The sequence below is a fragment of the Engystomops pustulosus genome, chromosome 8 (genome assembly GCF_040894005.1).
Source record: "Engystomops pustulosus chromosome 8, aEngPut4.maternal, whole genome shotgun sequence".
Taxonomy (NCBI): domain Eukaryota; kingdom Metazoa; phylum Chordata; class Amphibia; order Anura; family Leptodactylidae; genus Engystomops; species Engystomops pustulosus.
Window position 1 is genome coordinate 120,752,648 of NC_092418.1, and position 12,389 is coordinate 120,765,036.

Below are 12,389 nucleotides of genomic sequence, written 5' to 3' on the forward strand. Positions count from 1 at the left end.
GTGGAGGGAGATGAGGAATATCCTGGGGTCATGGTGGAGGGAGATGAGGAATAACCTGGGGTCATGGTGGAGGGAGATGAGGAATAACCTGGGGTCATGGTGGAGGGAGATGAGGAATAACATGGGGTCATGGTAAAGGGAAATAAGGATTAACATGGGCTTATGCTGTAGGGACATAAGGAAAGGGTCAATCTGTTCAATGTTTCTTTTTTAACAAAGGAAAATCCCCTGACTGATGATATGAGGAAGAATAATGTAAATCCTCTTTTTGTTTTTGCCTTTCCATTTTTTACTCCCCACTTTTAAAAAGCAATAACTTTTTTTTATTTTTCCATGTAAAGAGCTCTGTTTTGCTTTGTTTTCTGCATAACAAATTGCACTTCATAGTGACGGTATATACTATTCTATGCCATGTACTGGGAAGCAGAATTTTTTTTTGAATGCAGTGAAAATGATGAAAAATGCATTTGCGCCATTTTCTTGTGGGCTTGGATTTTACAGCTTTCACTGTGTGCCCCAAATGACAGGTCCACTTAATTATGTGGGTCAGTACGATCACTGAGATAACACATTTTTATAGGTTTTATAATGTTTTCATACATGTACAAAAATTAAAACCTGTACAAAAAGAAAATTCTTCATTTTGCCCTCTTCTGGCAGTAATAACTTTTTCATACTTTGGTGTATAGAGCTGTGGGTGGTGTTATTTTTTGTGACTTTTGATGAAGTTTTTAATGTTTCTATTATTAGGATGGTGCATCCCTTTGATCACTTTTTATTGAATTTTTTATATTTTTCAAAATGGCAAAAAAGTGCCATTTGCGATTTTGGGCACTATTTTCCATTACAGAGTTAAACAAAGTGACAAAACCAGTATTATATTATGATAGAATGGGCATTTTTGAACGCGGTAATACCTAATGTGTTTATGATCTTTACTGTTTATTTATATTAATATGACTTCTAGTGAAAGGGGGGTGATTTGAATTTTTAGGTTTTTTAATGTAGCTTGTTTTTTTACTTTTATTTTTTACTATTTTTAAGACCCCCTAGGTTACTTTAACCCTAGGTTGTCTGATTGATCCTACCATATACTGCCATACTACAGTATGGCAGTATATGGGGATTTTGTACATTCTTTATTGCATTGTGTAGTTAAAACGGGACGCAAAACGAGACAGCCTCGGATCTTTGTATGACCCAAGGCTGTCCTGGCAACTGATTTCTGCCTCCGATGACTTTACAGGGGGGCAGTAATCAAATCTAATATGGCTGAGCCCATGCTCCCCTAGGGCCTCCGGAAGCCTTACCAGAGGCATTTACAGGTCAGTACTGCCACCGATCGCTGGTGTTACCGGTGGGTGTTTGCATTAATATGCAGCAAAGGCCCACCTTGCATGGAGAGGGCTCAGCCCATCTCGGGATGAAGTGCAATGTCACGTCAATAAGACTAAAATAGACCAATCACTGGGCCCAGGTGGGACATGTATTTTATATAACTTGATAGATCTTTTTTTTATATATATATTTGAAGATTTCTTAACCCCTTATGGATGCAGCATTTTTTTTGTTCATTTTTCGCCCCCACATTTAAAAATCTGTAACTTTTTACATATCTTTTACATTTCTTTGTGTACAGAGCTGTGTGAGGGCTTATTTTCTGCATAACAAATTTTACTACTCCATGACATTATTTATAATATCATGGCTTGTACTGGGAAGCTTGAAAAAAATCAAAATGTGATTAAAATTGGCAAAAAAAAACTCACATTTGTGGCACTTTCTTGTGTGATCAGTTTTTACGACTTTCACTCTGGACTCCAAACGATACATCTACTTTATTCTTTGGTTCAGTACGATCAAGGTGATCCCAATTTCGACAGGTTTTATTGTGCTGTAAAGGAAACCTACCATTTCAAATGGTAGGAGTAAGCTGTAAACACCGAGCACCAGCTCAGGGTGAGCTGGTGCCGGTGCTTAGTTTCGTTAGTGTTAAAACCGTGGTATCGCGGTTTTAACACTTTTTAAACTTTATAGCAAAAGCTGCTTCGGCGCTGCGCGCGACCGTGCGCATGCAACGCCTGCGACATTTCCTATGTAGGCGCGCGCATCATCGTTCGCATGCAGCGCCGAAGCAGTTTCTGCTATAAAGTTTAAAAAGTGTTAAAACCGCGATACCGTGGTTTTAACACTAACGAAACTAAGCATCGGCACCAGCTCACCCTGAGCTGTGCTCGGTGTTTACAGCTTACACCAACCATTTGAAATGGTAGGTTTCCTTTAATACATTTTCAAAAATTAAACAAATGTGTACGAAAAAAAAAAACAATTTTGCCAACTTCTGGCGCTAATATCTTTTTCATACTTATGGAGCTGTGTGAGGTGTCATTTTCTGAAAAATGAGCTGATGTTTTCATTGCTACCATTTTGATGCCTGTGCAACCTTTTGATTACATTTGAATTCATTTTTTATGGTATGTAAAATGGTGTAAAAGTAGCGTTTCAGACATTTGAGTTCCATAGGGGTTCCACCATCTGTAATAACTGTTTTCATATTTTGTTTGAAACGCAGTGATACCTAAACTAATACCTGCTTGTGATTTTTACTGTATATTACGTTTTATATCAGTTCTAGCTAAATTGGGGTTATTTTTTTTTTTTTTTAATTTTCATTATTTTTGCATTCTAGCATTGTAATCTCTATAGCCATTCTCTATTGTGTGCACATTTATACAGAATGCTGTGGATTTTTACTGCAATTTTCACCCTTGTCAATGCCAGGGCCAGACTCCAATAGAAAATCGATTTATACCCTTGTAAACCTGTTATTAGCCCTTTAGCTGCACCCGCTAAGGCACTGCAGTCCAGGTTTGACTACGGTTTCAAAGGGGTTAAATACCCAGGATTGAAGCTTTTCCATTCCTGGGTGTTGGTGCAGTGATAACATAACCAGCAGGCACCAACAGGACCTGATGTCCTGCAAACTTCCTCTGACACTGTAAAAACCTGATACAGTGGTCATTGAAGGGTTAATTGTAAGGATGAAAACTAAATTGTGTCTTTAAAACGAAAAATAAAAAGATGCATGGCCTGAAATAGTAATTCCTGCTTCTGACAGATGAGGGTATCATTTTTTATGTTAAAGTATGTGCAGCATAGCATGGGCAAACATTCGGCCCCCTGCTGGAGAGAAGATGGGTGAGCAGACCCCTCTCAATAGAGAAGAGCAGGACTGGCACCGGAATACAGCAGAATATAGGACATTTCTTTGCCTGATCACGGTGCGGTGATTCAACGTATGCTGACCCCAATGTGACTGTTTGCAATAGACATCTACAGGGAATGATACCATTTTTGGCTGGATATCGGTCCCCATTATGTTTTGTGTGCATTGGTTCCATAGGCCTTATGCACTTGCATTAATGCAGGAGGGGTGTGTGCTTCATGGAAAGCAGCCATTATATGGGACATATCTTATATCATGTGGAGCAACCGCCCAGTTCAGCCATGGTGTGGTGTATGCAGGTGCTATAGACCTCTATGGGGCTGAGATCTGATCATGGGCTCCCATATATTTAGTCACCATAGGCTTTACTTATACAGGGCGAAATTTATCAAACACCTTTATACGATAAAACATCAGCTGATCCTTTATCCGAGCTCCCCCACATTTTTCTCTCTTATTCTGATTGTGTTACATAATTGTACAAGTTCTCTAATTCAATCTGAAGTTTATTGGTTATTGCATCTCATACAACACAACATCAAACTCAATTACAAATGCAGATGTTCAATAACAACAAGACTTCTCCCCTTGTGGCTCCTTTCATATATAAAAAGTTTTTCATCAAAGTAAAATGTTTGTCACATTCTTAACATTAAGCTGCCTTTTTCCTGTGTGAGAGACGTGTTTAGAGATGGGATTTCATTGTAAAACATTTGTCACATTGTTAACACAAACCGCTTCTCCCCTGTGTGAGTTCTCTCATGTTTAACAAGATCTGATTTCCTAATAAAACATTTTCCACATTCTGAACATGAAAACGGTTTCTCCCCTGTGTGAATTCTTTTATGTCCACCAAGATTTGATTTACGAGCAAAACACTTGTCACATTCTGAACATGAAAACGGCTTCTTTCTAATGGAGCTTAATAACTTCATTTGCAAATATTTACTAGGAAAAATTTCCCTGTGTGATTCCCTACTGATTCCACATCCTGAACCATAGAAAATGCATATCCATGCAGACAAGGCGTCTCCAATGACCATGTGACTGCCCTGTCCTGGAAATGACTTCATGGAGCAGAAGAATATCATACAATAAAGTGTTATTCATGTCCTTTCAAATATAGAGATTTTTTAAAAATCATTTTAGTATAAATTATTTTACATTTTCATTCCAGTCAAAATCAGTTTTGGTGATAAAAATAAACTTTTATTGGTAAAATTTGTATTTCTAGTGCTGCCTTTTTATAACTATGTTATACAGACAGTCCCGGGTTACATACAAGATAGGGTCTAAAGGTTTGTTCTTAAGTTGAATTTGTATGTAAGTCGGAAATGTTTACTTTATTATTGTAACCCCAAGCCAAATTTTTTTGGTCTCTGTGACAATTGGATTTTAAAAATGTTGGATTTTCATTAGAACCAGGATTAACACTAAAGCTTCATTATAGACACCAGTGATAACTGGAGTGATAACTGTTACAGCTGATTAATGTAACCTAGGGCTAAAGTACAGTAAATTACCAACATCCAGAGGTCCGTTTGTAACTAGGGGCCGTACGTAAGTCAGGTGTTCTTAAGTAGGCAACCGCCTGTACAGTCAAATACATACCATAATTTACATTGCCAACATTTATACTTCAACATTTTTATTCCTCAATATATTTGTCATAAATTTTACTCTTAAACAATTGCAAAAAGCCAAAACCTTGGGCTCTTTTTCCAAGTTGACATCATCTAAAATAAACCATTGTCACTCTCTTTAAGCAAAAATACATTTGTACATTTTACAACCTAAATTCCGGGGTCTGATCACATTAATTATCATCAAATATCAAATTTCTTTGGCGTCTTAAGATTTCAAGATTACATCTGATGCCCTAAAATCCAAGGAATTTTTTTTTTCGGAATTGTTCAAACATATATTCCTCTATAAACTATAGTTTGGAAATTTTGTCGCACTCAGACTACTAAGATATGTTTTCAAATTATTGAAAGGGTTCCATGCATCCTAGGCCTTAATGAAATTAGGGAAGCAGAGCCATATTGTTTGACTTTGTGCTGGAGCATAGAATGAATTTTGTACAAAATAAAGAAAGGCAGCGATAATAGAGACAGAAAGAAAGAAAAAAAATTGCCCCAATTATTTTACAATTATATAGTTGAAAAGAAACTAAAAACTGCATGTGCCAACCTCTGAGAAATTACAAGGGGTGGAGGGATAGTAATAAGTCGGGGACTGCGTGTATTGTCCAATGTAAAAATTACAAAATTGTAAATTCCACCTCCATTTTGTTTTTACCCCTGTAAAAACCTAAAGAGTTTTTTCTCATGCATTGAGGGGTGTAGTTTCTATAATGGGGTAACTTATATGGTTTTACTGATATAAGGCCTCTTGAAAACTGAAAAGGTTTTGGTGATTTTCATAAAAATGTGAAAAATTGCACCCACAATTCTAAGCCCCCATACCAACCTAGAAAAATAAAAGAATCAATAAAAAGCCATGCCAACATAATGCAGACATTAGGAAAATGTTATTTCTAAAGTTATTTGGGTACTATGACTATCTACTTGAAAAGTAAAGAATTTAGAACTTTGAAAATTTAGAATATTTCAAAATTTTTTGACAAATTTCTATTTTTTTCATAATTAAACGTAAAAGATTTGATCCAAATATTTCCACTAATTTGAAGCACAATGTGTGACGAGAAAACAATATCAAAATTACCGCGATATGTTAAAACATTTGAAGGTTATAACCACTTCTACTGACACAGGGCAGACTTTAAAAATTTGACTTGGTCCGGAAGCCCTAGAGTGGCTTGGTCCTCAAAGGAAACCTACCTCTACGGACCTACCTATTACGGTAGATGCAGTGGTAGGTGCATGTAACGTATGTAAGGATAGCCCTCTTTGGGGCTAATCTTTTACTCCCCTCTATCATTTCTAATCTTTAATCAGGGTAATATGATTATTTTTTAAAGAGGCTACTGGGGCATGGAGTAGCTGGATTAAAGATACAGGGCTTGTGCTCCAGATATTGTGACCTAGCGATGCCCCTGGCTCTGACACATCATAAATATGGCACAGAAAATCTTCAGGCTGATCCTTTATCCGAATCCTCCACAATTTTCTCTCTTATTCTGATTTTGTTACATAATTGTACAAGTTCTCTTATTTAATGTGAAGTTTATTGCAAGTTTAATGCATTTCATAAAACTCAACATATGCAGATGTTCAATAAGAACAAGACTTCTCCCCTTATGGCTCCTCTCGTATGTAAAAAGTTTTTCATCAAAGTAAAATGTTTGCCACATTCTTAACATTAAAATGTGTTTTTCCTGTATGAGAGACGTGTTTAGAGATGGGATTTAAATGTAAGACATTTGTCACATTGTTAACACAAACCGCTTCTCCCCTTTGTGAATTCTCTCATGTTCAACAAGTTTGGATTTCTTAATAAAACATTTCCCACATTCTGAACATGAAAACGGATTTTCCCCTGTGTGAATTCTCTCATGCTGAACAAGACTTGATTTTTTAATAAAACATTTGCCACATTCTGAACATGAAAATGGCTTCTCCCCTGTGTGAATTCTCTCATGTTTAACAAGAAACGATTTCTGACTAAAACATTTGCCACATTCAGAGCATCAGAATGGCTTCACCCCTGTGTGAATTCTCTCATGCTGAACAAGTCTTGATTTTTGAATAAAACATTTCCCACATTCTGAACATGAAAACGGCTTCTCTCCTGTGTGAATTCTCTCATGCTTAACAAGATCCAATTTCTGAATAAAACATTTGCCACATTCTAAACATGAAGATGGCTTCTCCCCTGTGTGAATTCTCTCATGCTGAACTAGATCTGATTTTTGAATAAAACATTTGTCACATTCTGAACAAGAAAATGGCTTCTCCCCTGTGTGAATTCTCTCATGTTTAACAAGTTTTGATTTTTCAATAAAACATTTGTCACATTCTGAACAAGAAAATGGCTTCTCCCCTGTGTGAATTTTCTTATGCCTAATAAGATTAGATTTTTTAGAAAAACATTTTCCACATTCTGAACATGAAAACGGTTTCTCCCCTGTGTGAATTCTCTCATGAAGAACTAGATCTGATTTTTGAATAAAACATTTGCCACATTCTGCACATGAAAACGGCTTCTCCCCTGTGTGAATTCTCTCATGTACAAGAAGATGCAATTTTCGAGAAAAACATTTATCACATTCTGAACAAGAGAACGTCTTTTCCCCTGTGTGAATTCTATCATGCTGAACTAGATTAGATTTTTTAGAAAAACATTTGCCACATTCTGCACATGAAAACGGCTTCTCCCCTGTGTGAATTCTCTCATGTACAAGAAGATGCGATTTTAGAGAAAAACATTTGTCACATTCTGAACAAGAGAACTTCTTCTCCCCTGTGTGAATTCTCTCATGTACAAGAAGATTTGATTTTAGAGAAAAACATTTTCCACATTCTGAGCATGAAAACGGCTTCTCCCCTGTGTGAATTCTCTCGTGCTGCACTAGAACTGATTTTTGAATAAAACATTTGCCACATTCTGAACATGAAAACGGCTTCTCCCATGTGTGAATTCTCTCATGTACAAGAAGATGCGATTTTAGAGAAAAACATTTGTAACATTCTGAACAAGAGAACGGCTTCTCTCCTGTGTGAATTCTCTCATGCTTAACAAGATCCGATTTCTGACTAAAACATTTGCCACATTCTGAACATGAAAATGGCTTCTCCCCTGTGTGAATTCTCTCATGCTGAACTAGATCTGATTTTTGAATAAAACATTTGTCACATTCTGAACAAGAAAATGGCTTCTCCCCTGTGTGAATTCTCTCATGTTTAACAAGTTTTGATTTTTCAATAAAACATTTGTCACATTCTGAACAAGAAAACGGCTTCTCCCCGGTGTGAATTTTCTTATGCTTAATAAGATTTGATTTTTTAGAAAAACATTTTCCACATTCTGAACATGAAAATGGTTTCTCCCCTGTGTGAATTCTCTCATGAAGAACTAGATCTGATTTTTGAATAAAACATTTGCCACATTCTGAACATGAAAACGGCTTCATCCCTGTGTGAATTCTCTCATGTACAAGAAAATGCGATTTTAGAGAAAAACATTTGTCACATTCTGAACAAGAGAACGTCTTCTCCCCTGTGTGAATTCTCTCATGTTCAATGAGCCTTGATTTTTTAACAAAATTTTTCCCACATTCTGGACATGAAAAAGGCTTTTCCCCTGTTTGAATTTTCTGATGTGTGAGGAGATTCCATTTATGAGTAAAACATTTGTCACTTTTAGAACTAGAAAACGTCTTCCTGGTTGCAGCTCTTAGATCCTCGGCTGCTCTGGGGTGGCTCCTTTTTGGACTTTTAGTCTGTGTTGTATCAGAATAAATGGCCAATGTAATAGGATCAGATGATAGATTGTTGCGGTGAAGGTCTGAGGGTAAATCCTTCCTGCTGTTGTTTTCTATACATGTATCTTGTGTGATCCCACAATCATCAGCTGTAATATCTGAAGATATCAGATGTTCCTCAGAGCCACAAGTAACGTCATCTGCCGGGAATAACAGGTTGATCAATAACAAAGTTAATAAAATCTGTAATGATATAAGTATTTATAACATTTTATATATCATATCTCACCCTCTAATATCATATACCACCCTCTAAGATAAATCAAACAAGTCCAAAACCAGGGTAAAAAATGTCCAGACTAAAGATGAATGACCGCTAATTTGTACATATTTGAAGCTTTATATTTCAATATATCTACATATTTGCACCCCCACACCTGTACATGACTGCACCCCTACACCTGTACATGACTGCACCCCCACACCTGTACATGACTGCACCCCTACACCTGTACATGACTGTACCCCTACACCTGTACATGACTACAACCCTACACCTGTACATGACTGCACCCTTACACCAGTAGATGACTGAACCCCTACACCTGTACATGACTGTACCCCTACACCTGTACATGACTGCACCCCTACACCTGTACGTGACTGCACCCCTACACTTGAACATGACTGCACCCTTACACCTGTACATGACTGCACCCCACACCTGTACATGACTGCACCCCTACACCTGTACATGACTGCACCCCCACACCTGTACATGACTGCACCCCTACACCTGTACATGACTGAACCCCACACCTGTACATGACTGCACACCTACACCTGTACATGACTGTACCCCTACACCTCTACATGACTGTACCCCTACATTTCTGCACCTCTTTACTCCTATTGCTGCATTTTTATTTTTATGCAGTTGAGATGCATTTTTTACTGCAAACTGTGAATGTACAATGAAAAACATACATTCGGTAAAAAGCACAATGGGGGTCTTCATTATCGACTTTCAGAAGGGCCCACAATTTGGGCGCCATTGGGGAATCCACCACTTTTCCAACATGCTTTTTGGCGCACAATTAGAGCTGCAGAAAACTGGTCTAAGGAGTTCTTTTGGCTCCAGATTTATGAAGCCAGGAGCACAGTCTTTACAAATCTGGCGCACCCTGCGGGCGCTCACTTTTCTTACACTGAGTGCACCAGTTTTTTCTGGTGAACTCAGTTTAACGGGTGAGTAACAGATTCATGTCAGACTTCTGTGTCACAATCCTTTTACAAACACTTCATAAATACAAGTGCAATTGATATGAACTCCCTAGACCAGCTTTTAGCTGCAATAATTTTGCGCCAAAAATTTTACCCAATAGAGACGGAAATATCTCAGATTCACAAGCAGTGCCACAATTTTGCGCCCATAAATAGAACAAGTCATGAGTGTCAGATAAACACCAATAATGTGGCGGCACTATCACTATTTTCCGTTTCAAAGGCTATATAAATGCCCCCTATTTTGTGGTAGTGGATATAGGCAGAAATAATGTGGCAGAGTACTCACCATCCTGGGAGTCCCTGGCCCCAGCGTTATGTCCTCCCTCAGAGGCTCCCTCCTCCACACATATCTGGACCTGCTCTCTCTCCATTCTGTGTCTCAGTCCCTCAGTCCAAGCTCCTCCAGTAAGATCTTCCACCAAGAAGTTCTCCTCATGTGAGTTGTGCTTGGGTTTCTTATACCTCTTGGTCTGCCACCTTTTGTCCCAACAACCTCCCCCATGTAAATGAAGGGTGTTGGTCCCACTTCCTTATCAGCCAGGCTGATTGTTTAAGAGTGCTTTGTTTTAAGCTTTCCCCTTTGTTATGGGTTTATTATCCCTTCCCACCAAAGAAAGGCCAGGATGTGTCTTTCTGATGAAACTAGATAACTTCATTTGCAAATCTTTACTAGGTGAAATGTTGCCCTGTGATTCCCTACTGATTCCACATCCTGAACAATAGGGAATGCAAATCCATGCAGATAAGGCGTCTCCAATGACCATGGGACTGCCCTGTCCTGGAAATGGCTTCATGGAGCAGAAGAATGTCATACAATCAAGTGCTTTTTATGTCCAATCAAATATTGAGATGTGCTTTTATTTTTAAAATAATTTTTGGTAAACATTTTTGAATTTCTTTCCAGTCACAAAATCAGTATTGGTGCTGTATAGTAAACTTTTGTTAGTAACATTTGTATTTCAAAGTGCTGATTTTTTATAACTGTATTATACAGACAAATACATACTATGATTGGCATTGCCAACATTTTTACTACAAAATATTGTAAAACTTTTAATTTCTTTCATAGTGCATTTCATAGTTTATACGGTTGAAAAAAGACACTTATCCATCAAGTTCAACCAAGGAAGGGTAGGGATTGGATGAGGAAGGGATTTAGGGGAAACAATCCTATATAGCATAACAATCAATGTTATTTAGGTGTAAAAAGGCATCTAGACCCTTCTTGACGCTCTCCGCTTTCCCTGCTGTGACCAGCGCCTGAGGCAGGCTATTCCACAGATTGACAGTTCTCATAGTAAAAAAGCCCTGTCGCCTCCGGTGATTAAACCTTGTTTTCTCCAGACGGAGACAGTGCCCCCTCGTCTTTTGATTTGATTTAATCTGAAACAACTTACCACCATATTTTTTGTATGGACCATTCATATATCTATATAAATTAATCATGTCCCCTCGTAGTCGTCTCTTTTCCAGACTAAATAAATCTAGCTGTTTTAATCTTTTCTCATAACTAAGACCCTCCATACCCCTTATCAGTTTTGTGGCTCTACGTTGAACCCTCTCCAGCTCCAGGGCATCCTTTTTATGGACCAGTGCCCAGAACTGGACAGCATATTCCAGGTGTGGCCGAATCAGTGCCTTGTATAGTGGTAATATTACATCCCTATCATGAGAGTCCATACCACTTTTGATACATGACATGATCCTACTAGCTTTAGAGGCCGCCGACTGACATTGCATGCTGTTATTCAATTTATGATCTACTAGTACCCCCAGGTCCTTCTCAACAAGCGACTCTCCCAGATTTACTCCCCTAAGGACATATTTTGCCTTGCCTTCTTATATGACTTTTTAATTCTTCAATATATTTGTCATATCTTAACTCTTAAACAATGACAAAAGGACAAAGACTCTTTTTCCGGGTTTACATTAGCTAAAATAAAACATTATCACCCTTTTAAAGGAAAAAGTAAAACAAAAAATACAATGAAAAATACATTTGTTAAATTTAAAACATAAATTCTGGTGTCTGGTCTAGAGATGAGCGAGCACTAAAATGCTCGGGTACTCGTTATTCGAGACGAACTTTTCCCGATGCTCGAGTGCTTGTCTCGAATAACGAGCCCCATTGAAGTCAATGGGAGACTCGAGCATTTTTCAAGGGGACCAAGGCTCTGCACAGGGAAGCTTGGCCAAACAGGATGGAAACACCAAAAAGGATGGAAACACCACGGAAATGGACAGGAAACAGCAGGGGCAGCATGCATGGATGCCTCTGAGGCTGCTTAAACGCACCATTATGCCAAAATTATGGGCAACAGCATGGCCATGACAGAGTGACAGAATGAAGCTAGATAGCATCTAAAACATCCAATAATTGACCCTGACACTATAGGGGACGGCATGCAGAGGCAGCGGCAGCAGTGGCAGGCTAGAGAGTGGCATGGCGACATACCCTAAATGGACTCAGGCTTCAAACCAATGGGTGGC

At 38.2% G+C, this 12,389-nt stretch overlaps 1 pseudogene; it reads right to left on the reverse strand.

The window, feature by feature from the left end:
• Positions 1-3,942: 3,942 nt before the first annotated feature.
• LOC140076184 (uncharacterized) lies at positions 3,943-9,630 on the reverse strand (annotated as a pseudogene).
• Positions 9,631-12,389: the final 2,759 nt, after the last annotated feature.